This window comes from Protopterus annectens, chromosome 2.part0 (assembly GCF_019279795.1).
Source record: "Protopterus annectens isolate FY-2018-M chromosome 2.part0, PAN1.0, whole genome shotgun sequence".
In the NCBI taxonomy this organism is placed as follows: Eukaryota; Metazoa; Chordata; order Ceratodontiformes; family Protopteridae; genus Protopterus; species Protopterus annectens.
This window is the reverse complement of record NC_056728.1, coordinates 1,129,705,140-1,129,726,055: the sequence shown is the minus strand read 5'-3', so window position 1 is coordinate 1,129,726,055 and position 20,916 is coordinate 1,129,705,140. Positions and strand designations below refer to the sequence as shown.

Genomic DNA, 20,916 nt, shown 5'->3' with positions numbered 1-20,916 from the left:
CATATAGACACAAAAAATTCCCCACAAATAACACAAAAGCAACCATCGCTAGAACTCACCTAGTCTCCACACTTCTGTATGCCTCACCAATACTCACCAGCATCAAGAAATCAGGGCTAAGCAAACTCAAAACTTGCTACAATAAAATTGCAAGGTTTGCCACTGAATCTACTTACAGATCTCATCATTGCCTAGCACTGAAAAAACTCGTTTGGCTAGAATTGCCCAACTTCCTGGTCTACAACCAATTACTGTACCAACCTGACAAAATTCCTTCCCTCTTTTACATCCTACAATTCTCTTCCAACTGAGTCCTTTGTTTTAACAACAAATTACTACTAAAGATATCTAAAGCTAACAACACTGCTGTCGAAGCTCTTTACTCTCACTGTATAAATAAACAGTGGAATTCTGTCCTAGTAAACACAAAAGCTACATTCATAGTATCAAAATTCAGAGATGCTTTAAAGTACATTTAACCGAAATGTGGTTATGCTCTTGTAGCAGCCAAGGCTAAGAACACTTAACCTTTTAGCTAATCAGCCTTGATCTGATGTAGATTACTACAGAACATCTACCTCCACTGAATTCATATCTCAAATGCATTCCTTCAAAACAGGTTCTAATTTTGCTGTTACATTTTACACTCTATGTTTAGGGACTAAGACTGTTACAAAAAGCACATTATTGAAATGGTTAAAAACTGTTATATTTGATTTCTACTTCTATATCTATTCTAAATACTTATCCTTCTGGTTGTTATGTTATACCTTGTATTGTTGTTGCAAAAAATGCAATACTGAAATTGTACAAAGTTTTGTATGTGATTTTTACCTATATAGCTAGGCGACTTGTTCTTTTGTATAACAACTTTATAACACCATTGTGTTTCTGTCATGTTTTTTATGGAACTCATCTCCCCAGCCCTCTGCTGAAGAAGGACAGCTTGTTCAGTTGGATTTTCCCGGTAAACAAATGTAAAATAAATGAATAAATTCTAGACAGTGGCCCTACTCTATCCACTGGCTCTTCTTGGGCTTAGGCAGTCGTCATGTATGTAAGGACTACTGCAACAGTGTTCTATAAAAGAACACATTTGTGTAGTTAACTTACCATAACAGTAGATGTACAACTAGATCTCTGTTGCAGTAGTGATACCCTTCCTCCTTCCATCTCCCTGAATAATACCTTCCCTTGCTGAAGTGGAGTATCCTTCTGTTTGTCTTTGACAAGATTTGACATGGAATCCTGGAATTCAGCCTTCCTTTCTAGGGGCAGGAAAGCTCTGAGTTTTTATGTCTTTATATTCCAGCCATACTGTTATGTGTGCTTGAGAGTAGGGTAAATGTACAGTACACCAGGAAGGTGCCTGAAGCTGTTTGGCTGGCCAGATATGTGATGGCCTTGGCAGGGTATGTCCCATGTGTAACAACTACTGCAGCAGTGATATAGTCAAACATGTACAGTTACAGTAAATTAAAGTACAAAGTACACAGCTCTGCTGTCTCTGACTTGAATTGCATGTTTGGTAAATGCTAGTCAAGTATTTTACGCTTTTCTTGGTGTTAAAATAGTAAATTCAGAAGCGTTATTTTGTTGTTTATAGTTTCATTTGCTTTTCTGGTCTGCTATAAATTTGTCATTTGAGTTCCTTAGTAAAAGCAGTCAGCCCGCCCTTGGGGATGTGATGAATGGATTTCCAGTCATTAACAAATAACTTCTGTAGTACTTTACGTTTTGTACCTCAACCGCATAAGCATAAAGTAAAAAAAAAAAAAAGTGTGTAAAATATATGCTTGAATTATATCAGTTTTGGGCATGCAGAAGTGACAGGTTTATTGGAACTGTTTTAGGAATATAGAAGCAGAGTTGGTTTGTCACAGCACATTAAGTGCTGCATAAAACGCGTGCGCGCACACACACACACACACACACACACACACACACACACACACACACACACACACACACACACACACACACACACTATTTTTTTTTATCTCTTGGATTGCTACAACGTCAGGAACACATTTTTTTTCTTTATTCAAGTTGAAGTAACCTTCAGGTTATTATATTTGTTCGGGGTCAGCCTTCCACAGATGAGGTTTAGGGGGAGGGTGAATGCCTTCCTACTACTTAAAAACACACATCCTTTTTTGTTTTTGTGTTTTCCTTGTTTACCATTTCATTTCAAGTGAAACAGTATTTAGGCTGGATATATTTTCTGTATTGTGTGTCATCCTTAGAGTGTCAGTATTCCCTCATTTTTAGTAACATGTATATTTAGTTTCCTGTAGTAAAACATATATGTTCATCGTGTTTCACTGTTGCAGTCATTACACTTGGGTTATCCTGCTGGCAGGCGACCTGCAGTCGGCCCAAGTTCCAAAGTCTTGGTTCGGCGTCGGTTGCCATCGCTTCTTCCCTGACATCAGTGCGCCAGGGGTATAAAAGATGCAACCGACGCCATTTTCTCCAGTCTTTCTTGCCGCGCAGTGCCCGAAGCAAAAGCAGTTCGCAAGTGCTGGTCGGCCGACTCCTGAGATTTTCAAAATTGAGTTTCAGACCCGAAGTCTTCAATAAAGCTAAGTACCCCGTTGGGGAAACTCTTTCTTGCTCCAGACCAATGTCAGTAAAAGTTAATAATTGTATTTCTTGTGGGAGGCAAATACCTCATAAGGACTTCCACTCTTACTGTATTCCTTGCCTAGGCACTGACCACGACATTACCATTTGTTGGTTTTGTGCTAGATTCAATAAACGCACTATTAAACATCGGTTTGATTTTGCTTTACATTATTTTGGCCGAAAGTTTAATTACATAATGCCGTCGGAACAACCGACGACCGGAATTTATAAAAAACGCAAAGACAAAGAAAAGGACAGGCATCCGAGGTCCAAAACCGACGACAAAGCCTCTTCTAGGCTAGTCGCCAGTTCTCAGTGAGGCACTTTCGCAGCCCCTGACACCCGCTACCTCAGAGCCACAGGCTGTAACAGACAGCCACGTGGAGACACCGAGGCCTATGGAAACTCAAGGTATTGAGCCTACGGAAACTATTCCCTCAGATGGGTCCGTAGCCACTGAGCAGGCATCGGCTTCTGAGGGTGTTTTCAGACATTCACAGCTTACAATTAAGCCCACTACAGCTGCCAAGACAAAGTCAAAGACACCATTAAAGAGAAGGAAACAAGTACAGTATTCTCCAGAACAGTCATCCATGCCAAAGAAACAAATGCTTAAAATGGCCGAAGACCTAATTACTTTAATCAGGGGTTCCCATCCCCCTCCTGACAAAAGGCCTAGGCAAGACACTAACTATGATTCCTCTGACCAGGTTTCTATTTCCTCTGACTCCTCTTCTGATCAGGGATATTCTCTCCCTCCCTGTGAGGACTCTGATGCAGAAGAGTCTATACCTTCAGCCTCTCCGCTTGAGGATTATTCTTTTGGGGAAACCCTCCACACCATGAGGGAGCATTTCCATTGGGAGAGCCAGTATTATTCAGAATCCAAGAAAAGGCTCAGAGACTTCCTTTTATTGCCTCAGCACAGGCCCCTGGCTATCCCCCCTGTGCTTGATATTGTTGATGTTTTTTCTGAATCCAGTCTGTCTCCTCTGATTTTTTACCCCCTGCACCAGTCAAGCCAGACAGGTACTACAGGGTCCCTGACTCTCATAAATTTCTTTACAAAAACCCCGCTGCAGACCCAGAAACAATTTCCCAGTGTCCTAAAGGGGTTAAGGCTTCCACTGCTAAAAATCCTGTCCCCTCGGATAGTGATTCCAGAGCTCTGGACAGATGGGGGAAAAAAGTTTACACTTCTGCTACTTTAGCTGTAAGAACTTTAAATTGCCAGTTTCACATGCTTAAATATCAACAGTACCTCATGTCATTGTTAAAACAGAAAATGGTTTCTAATTCAGAAAGTCCTGACAGTAAGGAAATGCAGGAATCTGAAGTAGGCAGACTTCATTCGTCTGCAACCTGTGGGTATCGGATCCGACCTCGGATCCGAGCCGGCAATTCAAAAGCTTAGGCTCCGAGCTCCTAGCTCCTCCCTCTTATCCATAATCCCCTGCCAAGCCCTGACTGACCTCAGATTTCGTTTGCCGCTTTTCAAGTAGCTACGGAATTCCAGAGCTCCTGGCGTTGGTGAAGATAAGAAATAGTTTTTGACTAAAAAAAGTTTTAAAATCTTTATTTTCTTTCTTGAGTTAGTTAGTGTTGAGTGTGTTTAGGCTTTCCTCTCTCTTTTTTGTTAATTTTATCGGGTTTTGCGTAGTTTGTTTGTGTGTGTTGTGTGTTAGGCCTTAGGGTTACTATGTCTGAAGCCCATAAGGCTGTGTTTTCGAAATGTACCGAGTGTGGCCATAAGCTGTCCCCGGCAGATGGCCACACTCGGCAAGAATGCTTGGGGGTTGAACACCTGTCATCTGGTTGTACCATTTGTGCAGGGTTCAACCCCCGGGCTTTGAGGGAGCGGAGGTCGAAGTTGGTGCTGGCGGGTCTTTACCTCCAGATACCGCCGGCCTCTGCCCTTCCACTCAGCAACCTGTTGCTGTGAGTTCTCCCCTCCGGCTGGGACTCAACCTCCTCTAAGTTGCCGGAGGGGAAGGATTCTTCTAAGGAAAGACAGAAGGAGAGGCACAGGAGAAGCACCACAAGAGGAGAGCCGAAACTTCTAGTTCGGCTCCTCCATCTAAGCGGGCCTCCCCTGTGCCTTCTAGCTTTCCTCCTCCTCGGCTCCACTCCCTCGGTTCTCTCCTGAACCCGAGGAGGAGGAGGCTAGCCCTTCCAGGAGGTCCCCGAGGCTCTCTAGGTCCGCTTCGGTGGCCTCCTCTAGATCAACCTTTTCTATGAGCGAAGCTGATATGGACCGGATGATGAGGAAATTCATCCAGGCCCAAATGCAAATGGAGGTGCTCCTAGCCCCCCACCGGGAGGGGCTTGACCCTTTTCACCCCTTGGCTCCTTCTCCGACCCATACCACGGGTTCGGAGCTGTCGGCGCCGTGCAGATTTGGATCCGGGGGTGGGTCGGATCCGATGGGTCGGCGCACCTCGGATCCGTCCCATCCCTTGAGTGCTTCGGGTACTTCGGACCCGACCTCGAGCCGAGGGCCGAGCCTCGGATCCGAGGGAGCTGGTGTGTCTTCGGCTCCGTCCAGGTCGGAGCACACCGGTCTCTCGGATCCGACGGTTTCGGCTCCGACTCCGATCCGTGCGTCGGATCCGAGTGGGGTCGGCTCTCGGGGCTTAGAGAAGCTGGCTCCCCCTCGGCTTTCACGTAGTGGAAAGGGCACTGTCGAGGACATCCGGACCCCGGTCCCTGCCACGGCTCCATCCGCACTCCATTGCAGTTGGGCCAGGCCCCACCAGCCGGTCCCAGGGGCAGTCTCGCTCGATGTCCCAAGTGGTTCCCTTGGAACATCCAACTGCTGAAGAGTACTCCTCGGACAGCCCCCCCGATGAAGTACCTCGGAAGCGTAAGTGCAAGAGGAGGCACATGGACTCCCCTGAGTCCGTCACTGAAGACACAGATTTGGATGAAGGGAAGGCTCCCTAGGTCACCCCTGAGGACGTCTCATTTGGCGACATCATGGAGATGTTAAGGATCAGCGCCGGGTGGTCTGCCCCCAAGGCTTCTTCAGACGAGTCTGTGTTCTTGGAGGCATTCGAGGCGGGCCCTTCTACCTCTTGGGTGTCCCCTCCTGCTGACCCCCTGGTGGATCTTATTTCCATCAGGGCGTGGAAGGATCCGGACACCATTGAGCCTATCCCTAAGCGCCCGGACCGCATTCTTTCTCCTCCATCAGACCGCACCCACTGGAGTAAGGGTCCCCCAGTAGATGCCATGATGATGGCTGCAGCCACGAAGAGGGAATTGGCCCAGGAGAGTCCCTCCGTGCATCCTCCGGGCAAGGAGTCCCATTCGGTGGATCGCATTGGGAAGCGAGTTTTTAGTTCAGCAACCTTCTCCTTGAGAGTGCTGAACTACATGGCACATGTCATTAGGATGCAGCGGGATCTGATTAAAGAATACGCTGCATCTCCCCCGGAGTCCATCTCGAGTGAGGATAAACAGGTTTACTCCACCCGAATGGCCACTCTCAGATCAGTTTCCAATACTTCTATGCGGCTACTGTCTCATGCTACTGAGGGAGCCGCTAGAGCCAGCGGAGCAGGCCTAGTCATGAGGCGACAGGCCTGGCTCCGCCATTGTGATTTTGCAGAGCCCTTCAAGGCGACCTTCATGAATGCCCCCTTCGATGGTTCTGCCTTGTTTGGCAAGACTGTTCGCGAGACATTAGTCCAGAGCGAAAAGGACGGGAAGACGCTGTCTGCCGTCGGAGTCCGCTTCTCAGCTCCCCAGAGGTCCTTCTCTAAGAACCAAAAGGGACAGAAGAAGATGTGGTTCCGGAAGTCGCAGCAGTCCCAACCTGCTCCGGATAACCAGTCCTTCCGTGGCAGAGGAGGACGGGGAGGTCGTCGTGCTAGAGGCAGGGGGGCTCCTGGCAACTTTGGGTCCAGAGAACCTTTCTCTGAGAGACCCACGCAGCAGCCCTGAAGGGTTGCCCGGCTGTCCGTCTCTGGAGGCAGTCGGGGGGCGGTTTTCGATGCACCTGACTTCTTGGGAGTCCATAACAACAGACAGTTGGGTGCTTCGAGTTATATCCAGAGGATATTCTATTCCCCTATTCAAGGTTCCCAAATCTCGCAGCCTCCCAGATGTTCCACCCGACCAAAGGGAGGCGGCAGCTATCGAAATCAAGCAGCTGCTAGAAAAAAGAGCCATCCAGCGCGTCCCCCCAGATCAAACCGGATTAGGGTTTTACTCCAGGTTCTTTTTGGTGCCAAAGAAGACGGGGGACTTAAGACCAATCTTAGACCTTTCCCAGTTGAACCTGTCAGTAACCAAGCAAAAGTTCCGGATGGTCACCCTGCAATCTATACTCCCCCTCTTGAGGGAGAACGACTGGATGTGCTCCATAGACCTCAAGGATGCGTACTACCACATTCGGATGGACAGACGATCCAGGAGGTTTCTTCGCTTCCGGCTGGGAGCCAGTCATTACCAGTTCAGGGTCCTCCCCTTTGGTCTCACCTCAGCCCCCAGGGTGTTCAACAAGGTGCTAGCGGTGGTAGCGGCCCACCTGAGGCTCCAGGGATTACAGGTCTTTCCGTACCTGTTCGACTGGCTCCTGACGGCATCATCAAGGTATCTTCTGTGCTCAGCCAGGGATTACTTTCTTCAACTAGCACCAAGGCTGGGCATTACGATAAACTGGGAGAAATCTTTTCTGAACCCCACACAAGTTATAGATTTCATAGGAGGAAGACTAGACACCAGATCAATGCGAGCCTTCCTCACCCCAGACCGTATTGCCAGCCTGAAGTGTCATGTGACAGCGATCCTGCAACCATCTCCAACTGCAGCTTCGGTCCTGAGGGCCCTAGGTTCTATGGCGGCAGCTATTCCGCTTCTCATTCATGCCCGCACGCATGCGGGTTCTTCAATGGACCCTTCAAGTTCAGTGGTCCCCTCTTTGTTCTTCTCTAAACGCTCCGATTGCGATCAGCAGAGCGTGCAGGGACTCCCTTCTTTGGTGGCTTCTTTCCCCGGAGCCCCTGGCAGGGAGACCTTTTTGCGCTGCATTTCCCCGAGCCACAGTGACCACGGACGCTTCTTGCCTCGGGTGGGGGGGGGCATTCTGTGGGAAAGATTGTCCAAGGCACGTGGAATCCCACAGAGACGTCATTGCATATAAATGTCCTGGAAATGAGGGCGGTGCTCCTAGCGTTGCAAGCACTTCACCACGTTCTTCCTTCAGGGACTATTGCAATTCAGACAGACAACATGTCGGTAGTCTGGTATATCAACAAGCAGGAAGGAACCAGGTCTTACCCCCTTTGTCGAGAGGCCATGAGAGTCTGGGAATGGGCAATTTCCACCAAACGCTTTCTGGTAGCAACGCACATTCCGGAAAGTCCAACATCCTTACGGACAAGCTCAGTCGCACTATCCTTTCTCCACACGAGTGGTCTCTCAATCCTCAAGTAGCGAAGAAGATTTTTGCCGTTTGGGGGCAACCCTGTTGCGATCTTTTTGCCTCTCCCTCAAACGCCAAATGCGACAATTTCTTCGCTCTGCTTCCCCCACCAGGGGAGTTCCCGAGGGATGCTCTGGTGCATGCTTGGCCTCCCGGTCTCCTTTATGCCTACCCTCCACTTCCTCTGATGCAGAGGCTTCTGCAGAAAGCCAACAGTTTGGGGAGCAGAATGATTCTCATTGCCCCATTCTGGCCTCGACAACCTTGGTTCCCTTTCGTATGGTCTCACAAAATCAATCCACCATGGATTCTGGATCCAATTTCGGATCTCATATCTCACCCTCTGGGAATGTCAGTTCCCAATCTCCGGACCCTGAAGTTGACAGCTTGGCTGCTCCAGTTCCAACCTTGATTAGGACTCCCGGTATCTCATCACCGGTCAAGGCCATTTTAGTGGCTGCTCATAAACCTTCCACCAGGCAGGTTTATCGGAGTAAATGGAAGAGATTCTCTATATGGGCAGGACGGAGAACTTTAGATCCTTTCTCGGCACCTATGTCAGCGGTGCTGGATTTTCTAACAGACCTCTTTCATCAGGGGGCTAGTTCTTCCACGATTAAGGTACAATTGGCAGCTATCTCGCATTATCACATTGGTCATGACACAGCTCCCCTTATGACGGTGAAATTATGCAAAACTTTTCTCAAAGGAGTTTTTTTGTTAAGGCCTCCAGTCAAGGAGGTTGTACCGCCTTGGGACTTGTCTTTAGTCCTGCAGGCCCTTACTGCTCCTCCCTTCGAGCCTGCAGCTTCTTCTGATTTAAAGTACCTTTCCTGGAAGACTGCTTTTCTGGTAGCTATCACTTCAGCCAGAAGAGTGTCTGAGCTTCAGGCTCTGTGTGTCAAACCGCCTTACCTTTCTTTCTTCCCTGATAGGGTGTGCCTCAGGACCAATCCATCCTTTCTTCCGAAGGTCTCTTCTGAATCCAATATTAACCAGTCAATCAATTTACCGGTGTTTTTTCCCAAGTATTCAAACAAAGGGGAATACAAATTGCATTCCTTGGATGTTCATAGACAATTACGTTTTTATATTAACAGAACAGCTGGCTACAGGAAATCAGATCAGCTGTTCGTCTCCTTTGCTAAATTTGCTCTAGGTAAAGCAGTATCTAAAGTCACTCTGTCTAAATGGATTGCTAATTGTATTCTGCAGGCATATGACACTTCAGGCAGACCTGCTCCTCAGAGGGTTACGGCTCATTCTACTAGGGCAATTTCCACGTCAGTTGCCTTTAAGTCCCGTGTATCATTGGATGATATCTGCGCGGCAGCTACTTGGGCCTCGCCTCATACTTTTATTTCTCATTACAAGGTGGATGTTGTTTCTAGAGGAAGAGCATCCTTTGGCTCAGCGGTGCTCCGGAACATCCTTCCATGACGGCCGCCCAAGATTCAGGTAGCTAGAGACTCTGTCCCACAGGTTGCAGACGAATGAAGTCTGCCTACTTCAGATTTAGAAGTTATGTACTCACCATAACGTTCCATCTGAGTAGGTGACTTCATTCGGATGCAACCATCCCCCCCTCCATCCCCCTGACCTTTTTAGAGCGAGTATTTATGCTGTTTTAGTGTACTGTTGTCAGTATTTTGAGGCAAACTGAATCTGAGGTCAGTCAGGGCTTGGCAGGGGATTATGGGTAAGAGGGAGGAGCTAGGAGCTCGGAGCCTAAGCTTTTGAATTGCCGGCTCGGATCCGAGGTCGGATCCGATACGCACAGGTTGCATCCGAATGAAGTCACCTACTCAGATGGAACGTTATGGTGAGTACATAACTTCTAATTTATTGCATGCAGTTGAACAAGTGGGAAAGCATACTCTGCAGTGTGATTTTGATTCATTAGAAGCTTCTTGTAGAGCCGCAGTTACAGGCTCTGTTATTCAAAGGCATGCTTGGGTGAAAGAATAAAGTTTACCTGACCATGTTAAAGTAAAATTATTGGCTGCTCCACTACAGCATGATACTTTGTTTGGTGTTAAGGCAGAAGAGATGTTAAAAAAAGTGGAGGATAAAGCAAAATCAATGCAGACAGTGAAGGATTTCTTACAGGTTCAACCACTTAGATTTAGCAGAAACTGGCCTTCAAAAAATTGGTCCTTTCCAGTGTGAGACAGACCACAAAGAGGTAGATACAGACACCCAAGAGGCAGATCTCAGCCCCAAGGCTCCTACAGACCTAAACAATGGGGTGTTTCAGCCCCCAGAGGAGGAGAGGACAAATCACAGCCTTATAGGAAACAGTCCCAATGACTTCCCTCTACAGATGCCAAGCACTTACCTTTTGGCAGCACCCCTAGGGGGAAAGCTAGCACTTTTCTCAAAGAATTGGCACATAATCACCCACGACAAATGGGTACTGAATATTGTGTCTCAGGGTTACAGGTTCCACTTTCACACGCTTCCAAAATCAAAAGGTATGCCAGACCTGCCACAAAACCAATAGGCAGAGGCACAAAAACAGATTGCTGCTCTTATGGACATGGGAGCTATTCAAAGAGTTTCTCAGCAAGAACTGGGACAAGGATTTTACTCAAGACTTTTCTTAGTACCCAGAAAGGACAAAGCCTGGAGACCAATACTAGACCTGTCAATCCTAAATACTTTCCTGGATGTTCCAAGATTCAAAATGTTAACACTACAGCAACTTCTGCCCATGCTGGGCAAAAAGGCTTGGCTAGTTACTTTGGACCTCAAGGAGGCATACCTGCATGTCCCAATCAGACAATCTTGCAGAAGATACCTCAGATTCATAACAGGCTCAATGCATTACCAATTCTCTGCACTGCCCTTTGGCTTATCTACTGCACACAGGGTCTTCACAAAATGCCTGGCACCAGTAATTGCATTTTGCAGACAAAAAGGAATTCAAATATATCCCTACTTGGACGACTGCCTTATTCAAGCAGAGAACATGGACATCCTTCTAAAGCATCTGACGTTTGTAAAAAGATTACTAATTTGCCTAGGGTAAACAGTAAACGAAAAGAAATCAAAACTAGTGCCCTCTCAAGAGATAATATTCCTGGGTGCAAGCTTAAATACAACTACCCAGATGGCTTATCTCACGCCAGACAAACAAAGGCAACTGACTCATTACTTTCAAATGATGGCAACAAAAACCCAGCTCCCTGCAAGAAAAATTCTGCAGGCCCTGGGCTTCATGGCATCCTGCATTCTACTAATTCCATATGCGAAACTGCATATGAGGAAACTACAATGGTATCTAAAAAGCGTTTGGACTCAGCATTGTCACAGCCTGGAGACAATCATAACTTTAATTCCCTGCCTACAACAGGAGTTTCGCTGGTGGTCCCGGGCCTGTCACCACAACAAGGGACAGCCCTTCACTTTGCCCACAGCCAGGCAGACAATAACAATGGATGCATCGGATTATGCCTGGGGGGCACATATGGCAGGAAAATGTATTCAGGGCACATGGCCCAAGGAACAAATGCATCTTCACATCTATCAAAAAGAGATGCTAGCTGTACAGAATGCCCTGACAGCTTTCAAGGACCTACTACATCCAGGACAATTATTAATAAAGACGGGCAATACCACAGTCATGTGGTACATAAGCAAGGGGGCACACATTCCTACCCCCTATGCAGACAAGCAATGACTTTGTAGAACACGGCTCTGACCTATCAAGTACATCTGCAGGCACAATTCCTGCCAGGAACAAAAAATACACTGGCAGACGAACTAAGCAGAAATCTCATGGATCCTCACGAATGGAAACTAAATCCACAAGTGTTCAGCATGATAACGAGGAAATGGGGACACCCAGACAAAGATCTATTTGCCTCCCCTCACAATTACCAAATACAGAAATTCTGCACAAGAATTTATCACTTTCAAGCATGGAAAGTAGATGCTCTATCATTCAGCTGGAAAGGCCTGACAGTCTATGCCTTCCCTCCGATGCCTCTTATCACCAAGGTACTCCTAAAAGTCAGACAAGAAAGGCCAAAAATGATCCTGATTGCCCCAGACTGGCCACGCCAGCACTGGTACCCAATCCTAAAGAGCTTGTTTCAAGGCCCAGCTTGGCTTCTACCTCAAATTCCACAACTTCTGACTCAACAAGACAATCAGATTCTACACAGTCAACTCAGAACCTTAAATCTGGCAGCATGGCAGATATTGTAGCCACTCAGACTGCACCTCTCTCTAAAGCTGTTATGGATGTCATTTTAGAAGCCAGGAGGCCCAGCACTAGGAAATCTTACACAGAAAATGGAAGAGATTCTGTGCTTGGAACCAGGCACAATGGCTCGAACCACTTGTCCCAAATATACCTCAGATTTTATAATACCTAACTGAGTTGCTGGACAAAGGCCTATCTTTCTCATCAGTTAAAATCCATGCCTCTGCCATTTCAGCTCATTACAATACGGATCCCCCTATTTTTTCACATCCTCTTCTACGGCAGTAACTCAGAGGGGCAAAAAATATAAGACCCACAAGAAGAGCACCAATACCAACTTGGGATCTCAATTTTATTTTAGAAAAACTCACAATGCCTCCTTTTGAACCAGCCAGCACAGCTGATCTAAAATTCTTATCATGGAAAACTGCTCTGCTCCTACCACTAACTTCAGCAAGAAGAGTCTCAGAGTTACAGGCATTAATGGCTGTGGAACCTTTCATCATTTTTCATCAGGACAGGGTTTCTCTTAGGACAAACCCAGCATTCATGCCAAAAGTGGTCTCCAATGTGGCCTTGAACCAAACCATTCATTTACCAACTTTCTACCCAAATCCCCAGAATAAAGGGGAGAGACTTCTGCACGCTTTGGATATACACAGACAGCTACGATTCTACTTGGACAAAACAAAAGCTTTCAGAAAATCTGAGCAACTTTGTAGCCTATGCTGCAGGATCACAAGGAAAGCCTATTACAAAGCAGACAATTTCAAAATGGATAAGACACTGCATCCGCTTCTGTTATGCACAACATGGCAAATCAGTGCCTAAGGGCATTAGGCCACATTCTACCAGAGCAGCAGCCAGCCACTTCAGCAGCTTTTGTCAGAGGAGTACCAACCAAAGACATTTTAGAAGCTGCAACCTGGAGCTCAGTGCACACTTTCACCAAGCACTACCACTTACCTCTCTACTCTAAATCCAGAGCAGGCTTTGCCACTGCAGTTCTGCAGGGCCTGGTAGCCTCTCCAAATCCAATTTAGACCCAGCCGCCCAACCTCAGCTTTGGGATTCTACCCAAGTATAATGACTGCAACAGTGAAACACGATGAACATAGTACAGTTGTGTACGTACCATAAATGTAGATGTTCGAGTGTATTCACTGTTGCAGTCAGGGTTACCCACCCACCATCCCCCTTGTCATTGCTGGGACTTTTCTGTACTTCTCATTTCTATACAACCTTTGTGGTGTATTTGCTTGTAGATGAAGGAAATGTTTATAGTAACATATGCTTGTTTTTTTTGGCATAATTTTATCTTTACAGTCTTCCTATCTGGGGGCACCTGACATCTGGGGCAAGAAAAACTGAAGAAAATGGCGTCGGATGCATCTTTTCTACCCCTGGTGCACTGACGTCAGGGAAGAAGCGACGGCAACCAACGCCAGACCAAGACTTTGGAACTCGGGCCGACTGCGGGTCGCCTGCCAGCAGGATAACCCAAGTGTAATGACTGCAACAGTGAATACACTCAAACATCTGCATTTATGGTAGGTACACAACTGTACTTTTCTTGTACTGGTTGCAGAATATCTGCTGATATGAAGAGAGTCTGTATTCAGTAAAGATAAGTGGTTATTGTTTAAAACAGTGTACTAATGTCTTTATTGTTTTGGTTTAGTAAGTACAAGATTTTTTGTGATTTTGTGTATATTTTGTACAGTAATTTTGACTTTTTTGCCTACTGTTCTTTGGTTTTATAATAGCGAGCAAGAGCAGGTGCAGTACTGCTACATACCTACTTAACTGGTGCTTTACAGTTTCTTTAATGCTTTTACTGATTCCAGAGTGCTTTAGGAAAGATGCACTATGTATTTAATCATTGGAAGGAGTTTGACAAAGGGGTGTTTGGGTACAGAGTGTAACTCTGTGTCTGCTTTTTTCTAAGATTACCAATTCAGTTTTTGTTGTGTTTCATGTACGAAAGGTTGTAGTAGGGTATGTTATTTTATTGGGTTGCTGTCAGTCACTTCAGCAGCAGTACTAAATACCATTGTTTTCATTTTTGTGAAATTGAGTAACTTAGATGAACCATTTATTAATGTGCTCATTGCGTTAGCTGAATTGATAGCTGTGAACACAATCCTGTCCTTTTTGAAAAGTATCATTTTGAGACTTAAGTGCAAAGAGTCAAGACTTTAAAACTGGAGGAAACTGGGAGGAAGACTCTTGTGATAAAATCCTGGGGCTTCCACTTTGAGACCTTGAAATGTAATCAGTCGTAAATTACTTGAGCAAGCATGATATATTGAAGGACCGCACCCACCATTTGTTTATACCAACTTCACAGTGGCACAACATTGGCGATAGGAAGAAGTCAAACAGCACCTCCACATTCTTGACTAAGCCTTTTCACTCTTAAGACTCTGCAAGTAATTTCTTAGGAATCGTAGTTTGAGGACACATGGGGCAGTCATCTTTCACCCGCCCTCCAAGTATTAACTGAACAGCTGCTGTGTTGAGGAATGTCACACCTCTAGCATTGAGAGCATTTTCTGAAAAATCAAGTTAAAAAGCACAAGTGAAGCAAATGTAAATAATTTGTGAGCAATAAAAGCTATTAAAACTATACCAATAGCAATGTGATAAATCAGTATATTCATATTTCAACAAATATTATAATTAATAATTTGCATAAACCTATAATTATATTTTTGGTAAACATTCACAGTGTCCTATATTGGAAAGTGTACAATCTAGACATATATTGGTAAAACACTTTTATTAACCTGACATAAAGTTTCACATAACAACGAGAAATTCCTCTGAATGCATGTTTATTGAAATATTTGCTGTAATATGAAAACATGTGTTTGTGTATTAATTAACATTATAAAAAACACTGGAGATCCCTCCAGAAGTGAAGCTTACAGTGCAAATACCATGGCAGTTTTCTTCAGCAAGATCTAAGGTTTTACCTGGTGCCATGTAGTAGTTTGTAAGTCACTTGTTTTTTGAAATATTGAGTACATATGGAAATATTGTTTATTTTAAAAATAACCATCAAACAGTTATCAATAGTTCCAGTACACTGTGATATAAATGGACAGAATTTTCCTGACTCCCACCATGGTATTTCACACCATATCCCAGATTAGCATGTAGATCTCTGAGTTATGGAAATATGGTTGTAAATATGAAAATATATTTAATAAGTGACAAACAGTAATTCATTTCTCTACAGTAGAACATCTTAGATTGACAATGTTTGTGTCATTTTGTTAGTAAATCCTTGCTCTTCCTAATACTGCCTATTATTAGCTGATAAGTCACTTTAAGAAACCAGATCTCAAAAAAGGCTGGATGCCATAAGGAGCTAGGAGTATTAAATGGAAGTTTACAAAAAGGGTCTCTAGGCTTCAGTTAAATAAGCTAAAGATGAACTGATTCATTTTCGAGCTGTGAAATGTGACCAGTTAATAGTCCAGATGGATAAAATGTGCTGTTTTAGTTGAACCTATATATCTTCTTTGCTTCTCTGGACTAATGGTATGAAAAACAAAATCAAAAGCTTTTTTGAAAGTTAAATATTGCAGCTGATTTGTATGCCCAGGTTAGAGTTACTATATGTGGTGTTGCTAAGAGAAAATATTAACCCAGAGTGGTAGAAATCAAGGCAATGAAGAATGAAAGAAGAGAAATGGAATTGCAAAATAATGCTTATGGTAAGTGAAGTTAACACTTAAGAAATGGGAACTGTAGGGGAGAATTAACTTGAGGGTTCATATATTATACTTTTTGTAGGAGGAAGATGTTCTCTCGTAAACTGTTCTCCAAGACTAGGGATTTCATTGTTAAAGATGCTTTTTAAGATGGAACATTGTTGTCATTAGATGTCTGTTTTTATGTGAGCAGTAGTTTTTTTTTCTAATTGAGTGAGACAAATATGTCTCACATCTACTTGACATTAAGCCTGGCTGTAGAAGTGATGTTTTCTGTGATTTAAGTCATAGGGAGTTTGTATCCTGTGATTTGGAGGTGTACGGTGAAAAGAAATGAGGCTATAATGAACTTGGAGAGGATAGGAGGTTAAGGTTAACCTATGTTGTTAAAGAATGGAAACCAGTAATATTTGGAAGGAGGTGTCAAACAAATAGAAATATCTGGACCACAATACAGTGATCTCCCCATTCCTATAATTTATGTAATCTGGGCACATAACTGTAGTCCTATGACTTTTTATAAAATGTCACTTAAATGTTAAAGTTGTGGTTGTTGATATGAAATGTTCTACTGACTTGTGTATTGTGACTACACCATACATGAGGTCTGCAATAATGGACTGGCAGCACTGTATTGATATTTTCCAAGGAACTAAGTGCATGTGAATAAAAATAAAATCAGACTGCAGATGCTGTTTTGTATTTTAAAGGAGCCCAATATTTCCTGTAAAGCTCATAAAATGCTGAACTGTTGACAGACAGAACATATAATTTTTAAACAGTTACAGTTGCAGTATAATGCATATTAAACTTGTGCTGAGAAGGGGAGATTTTTGGGTGGATTTATGTGATTCCAGTATTAAGGAAGCACTTACATTTTACTTGTTTGAATAAGAAGGACTTTAATTCTGAGTAATATTTAGGAAAGGATGTAATTGATTTTGTATGTGGAGGGGAATGGTAGCCCGTATTTAGGGGCAAGAATGGAGAGGACATGTTCAGGGGAATGAGCAGTCTGAAGGGTGGAAATTTGTTCTGGGAAGGTTTCTAAGTTGTGGGGGTTTGTTTTCTCATGTAGTCTACTTGCCAAGAAGGGGGATGAATTATGGTTAGTTTGAAGACTAGGCCTGCTGCAACTAGAATGTGCTCCAAAGGTAACCATTTGGCTTTAACAAGGATGAAGCAGTAGTGTTCTCTTTCAGGAGCTAGGGTGAAAAACTCTAGATGATATTGCATGTGATTTGTAGAGCTTTGAGATTCTTTTTTTATGTAGTGGGCACAGTGGGGAGATTACATTCTAGCTGGTGGGAGAAAGGCCCCTTTACCAATGGCAGCTCTAATTTCAGAGGAAAGAAAAATAGATTTTATTGGACCAGAAAAGAGAGTGCTTACTTTGGTCCTAGTGTTTTGTAGATGCTTACTTGCAACTAGGGTCTGGCCAGGCACTAAGATACTTATAACGCTTATCAGTGTCAATAGCATCCCGATTAGAGTGAGTAATGGTCCATTTGCTGTGTACCTTGGCCAGCCTCTCTTTGATTCCAAAGAGCATGGCTTTAGCTTTCTTTGTATTTAGAATCAGTCTATGTAGGTAACTAGCAGTATAGTAGTTTTATTAGCTTTGTTTATTCACTTTATTCAGTGTTGTAGAAATTGGTTTGGTTATGTATTATGCAAAGAGAGTATCGTTTATGGTCGGCTGTTACTTTTTTTTCATGTGTTGTACATAGACATAATTTGAGCCGCAGCCATTGTGAATTCAGAGAGACAGGTCAGTATGCCAAGCGGTTTGAGTAAAGCCTGTGCCAAGTAATAAAAACTTTTTTTTTTCAGACTACAAATGTTATTAATATGTGGTTTGCCTTAGCAGAGTCTAGCCTTCATGCCCCTGAAAAAATCTGAAATTTAGACTCTAACTTAAGATATAAATAACATGGTCTGTTTGCTTAATTTGTTTTAGAAATTCTTGTCAGATAGGTATGATTTGCAGTACTTAAATGATCACATGTAAACATAACCATTTCCCTAAGCCTATAATTTATGGGGACACATTCAGCTTCTTTTGCCTTTTAATTCTGTTGTGGCAGCAGGTTTACGTTATATTATCACAATATCTCAAGACCATTAACAGGACATCTGGGTTAATATTCACTTCTTTAATGTTGTAGGCTCCTGCCAAAACTGCATCACAGATGAATCATGTTCAGACTTATGTTTTTTGTACGTTACTTATACCAAATATCCTTCGTGTTAGGATTTTTGCTCTTGTGCGATCCTCATCTGAATAAGCAGGCACTGAAACTGAATGAAGGCTGTGTGGTGTCATTGTAAAGGAGAGAGTTGTGCACGTTGAAGTTCAGTGTGTCCATCTGCATCCTTATAGTTCACTGTTTTCATTGTTGTTACTCTGCTTGTTTCTTGGGTATTCAGCCCTGCTGGGTACATACGTTACAGTGAAACAGTACAAATTTATCTCATAGAATTATGCACATTACTGTATTATTTATACAAGCAATAAAGCAGTTTTGCTTGCTTAACTACCATATCCCTCTCAAAATGAAGACAAATATGTCAAATTTGATTTGTATTTTGAAAATGAAAAAATGCAAATTGACCTTGAACTACTACTCTGGTATCTCCTTCCCCGATTAAATAATCCAAAACAGTTCCTAGTTTTTCGGTATGTGGGCTTTCCAGACCCACTGGAGATGACTGTGCTCCCCTGGGACTACCAATTGAAACTAAGGTGGGAAAAGCCAATTATGATGGTAGATCCTGTCAAATTCTTGATCAGTGTGCAATGGAATTCTTGTAAACCAACCGCTTTTCAAAAGATGCTATCTAAAAGATGAAAGCAAAAATATAGGGTAAACGGGCAATCCAGTTGCTCCTTAATAATGCCTGGTTTATTATAGGTTCATAGGTAGGTACTAGGCTATCTGCCCAGGGGCATTTATAAGCCTAGCCAGAGTGTGTCAGCTTTCGCCGCCCCATTGATTAATTAACTGATCCTCTGTCAAGCACAGCGAATGAAGTGATCCCAGGAGTGTATTTTCTGTTACCCATCCATTCGTCAAGGTTTCTCTTGAAGAGTGTTAGTGAGGGGCTCTGCCTGATGTAATTTGGAATTTTGTTCCAAAGCATGGTGAGTCTCTGTGACAGGAATCTATCCCTCCAGCATGTTCTATTTATTGTTGTTGTGAGGTGTAGCTCACTAGAGCACGTGGCTCGCAGTGACTTGGATTTCTTTAGGTGGAGCATGTCCCATCAATTCTGAGTTGGATATGGCTTTGTAAATCAGGCAGAGATCAGCTCTGAGTACGTGATATGCCACTGAGTGCAGCCGGAGTTTTTTCAGTCGGGCTGCATAGGACATATGTTTGGTGAGGTACTTTTATGGTCTTTCCAGCTGTTGGAAGTGTCTTGTGAGGTACATCCCAAATGGGGCATTGTACTCTATGATGGGTCTAATGAGTGACGAGTAGAGGGGCACTATAACCTCTTTATTTCTAGATGCGAACCCTTTAGTAATTAGATGGGCCACACAGAAGGATTTCCTAACTACTTTGGCAATATGATTGTCAAAGGAGAGATTACTATCTACCTGGGTCCCCAGATCTCTTATTACCTCTTCTGTATTAAGGCGGCTGCCACCTATGTGGTAATTCGTGGGTGTTTTGTTTTTCCCAAATGGGATGACTATGCATTTTTTGGCATTTAGCTTGAGGCCATGACTTTGACACCAGGTGTCCGTCTCAGTAAGGCCCTTTTGGAGGATGTCCATGTCAGCCAAAGAGTCAGTTATGGTTCCCAGTTTGCAGTCATCGGCGAACTTGGTTAGCCATAGTCCATCTGTGTTTGCCTGTACTTCTGAGAAGTATATGCCGAACAGTAGGGGTCCCAGGACCGAGCCTTGCAGAACACCACTTGTGACTGGTTTAGAGTCGGACTTGGAGCCCGCTATTCTTACCATGTGAGTTCTGTCTGCAAGCCAGTTGGCAACCCATCTCGTGACATAGGGGTTTATGTTCAGGCTGGTGAGTTTTTATATAATACCCGAGTGGGGAATGGTGTCGAAAGCCTTGGCAAGGTCAAGGTAGGCTGTGTGAACCACCTTTCCCTCGACTGTGGCCTCGGTGACTGTCTCGAAGAAGTCAACCAGGTTTAGTAGGCATGATCTACCCTTAAAAAAGCTGAACTGGGTCGGGTCAAGTGTTTGAAGGTTCCCAATGGCTTTATTAATGAGTTCCATGATGATGCGCTTCATAGCCTTGCAGACCAGGCTAGTCAGGCTTATGGGGCGATAGTTATCAGGATCAGTTGTCGCCCCTCTTTTGTGGAGAGGAGTAACCGTTGCTGTGTGCCTTTCTATGGGCAATGTAGCCTGTGGAGAGGCTGAGGTTGTACAGCGTGTTTAGGTGGGGGGGGGGTTAGTTCGTTCTGTAGTCATGCAAGACCAGCCTGGGACACCATCTGGTCCCACTGATGCTGTGTTTTTGGCTTTTGAAAGGGCTGTTTTCACCTGTGCGTCTGTGATTTTTGGGACACTACACTTTTTTGGTATTGTTGTGGGCCCTTTTGGAGGTGAGAGGGGGGTAAATTTTGCACTGACTCTATCTGCCAGGATGTTGGCAATATCAGTAGGTTCAGTATATTTTGTGCTATTTTGCACTAGTTCAGTGCATATCTACAAGTTGCCACTTAGATTCTTAACATTGGTCAGTGGTCCCACCTTTATTACACTCACAACCCCTTCCCATCTTTCCAGTAGCCAACCACAGCACTAACCCAACACTACCTCCTCCATCTTCCCACTACTATCACACCTCCTCAACTAACATGTACAAGCATACCTTACCTATGCTCATTGCATGCAGTCTCCTTGCATATCTTACATCCTACCAAAGCTCCATCATTCCCCCACTCAA

General features: G+C 44.2%; 1 protein-coding gene across 3 annotated transcripts in view; it reads left to right on the top strand.

Annotated features, from left to right (window-relative positions):
- MLLT3 (MLLT3 super elongation complex subunit) overlaps positions 1-20,916 on the top strand; it is a 1,902,592-nt gene that overhangs the window by 1,297,418 nt on the left and 584,258 nt on the right. The gene's annotated exons all lie outside the window — the stretch shown is intronic.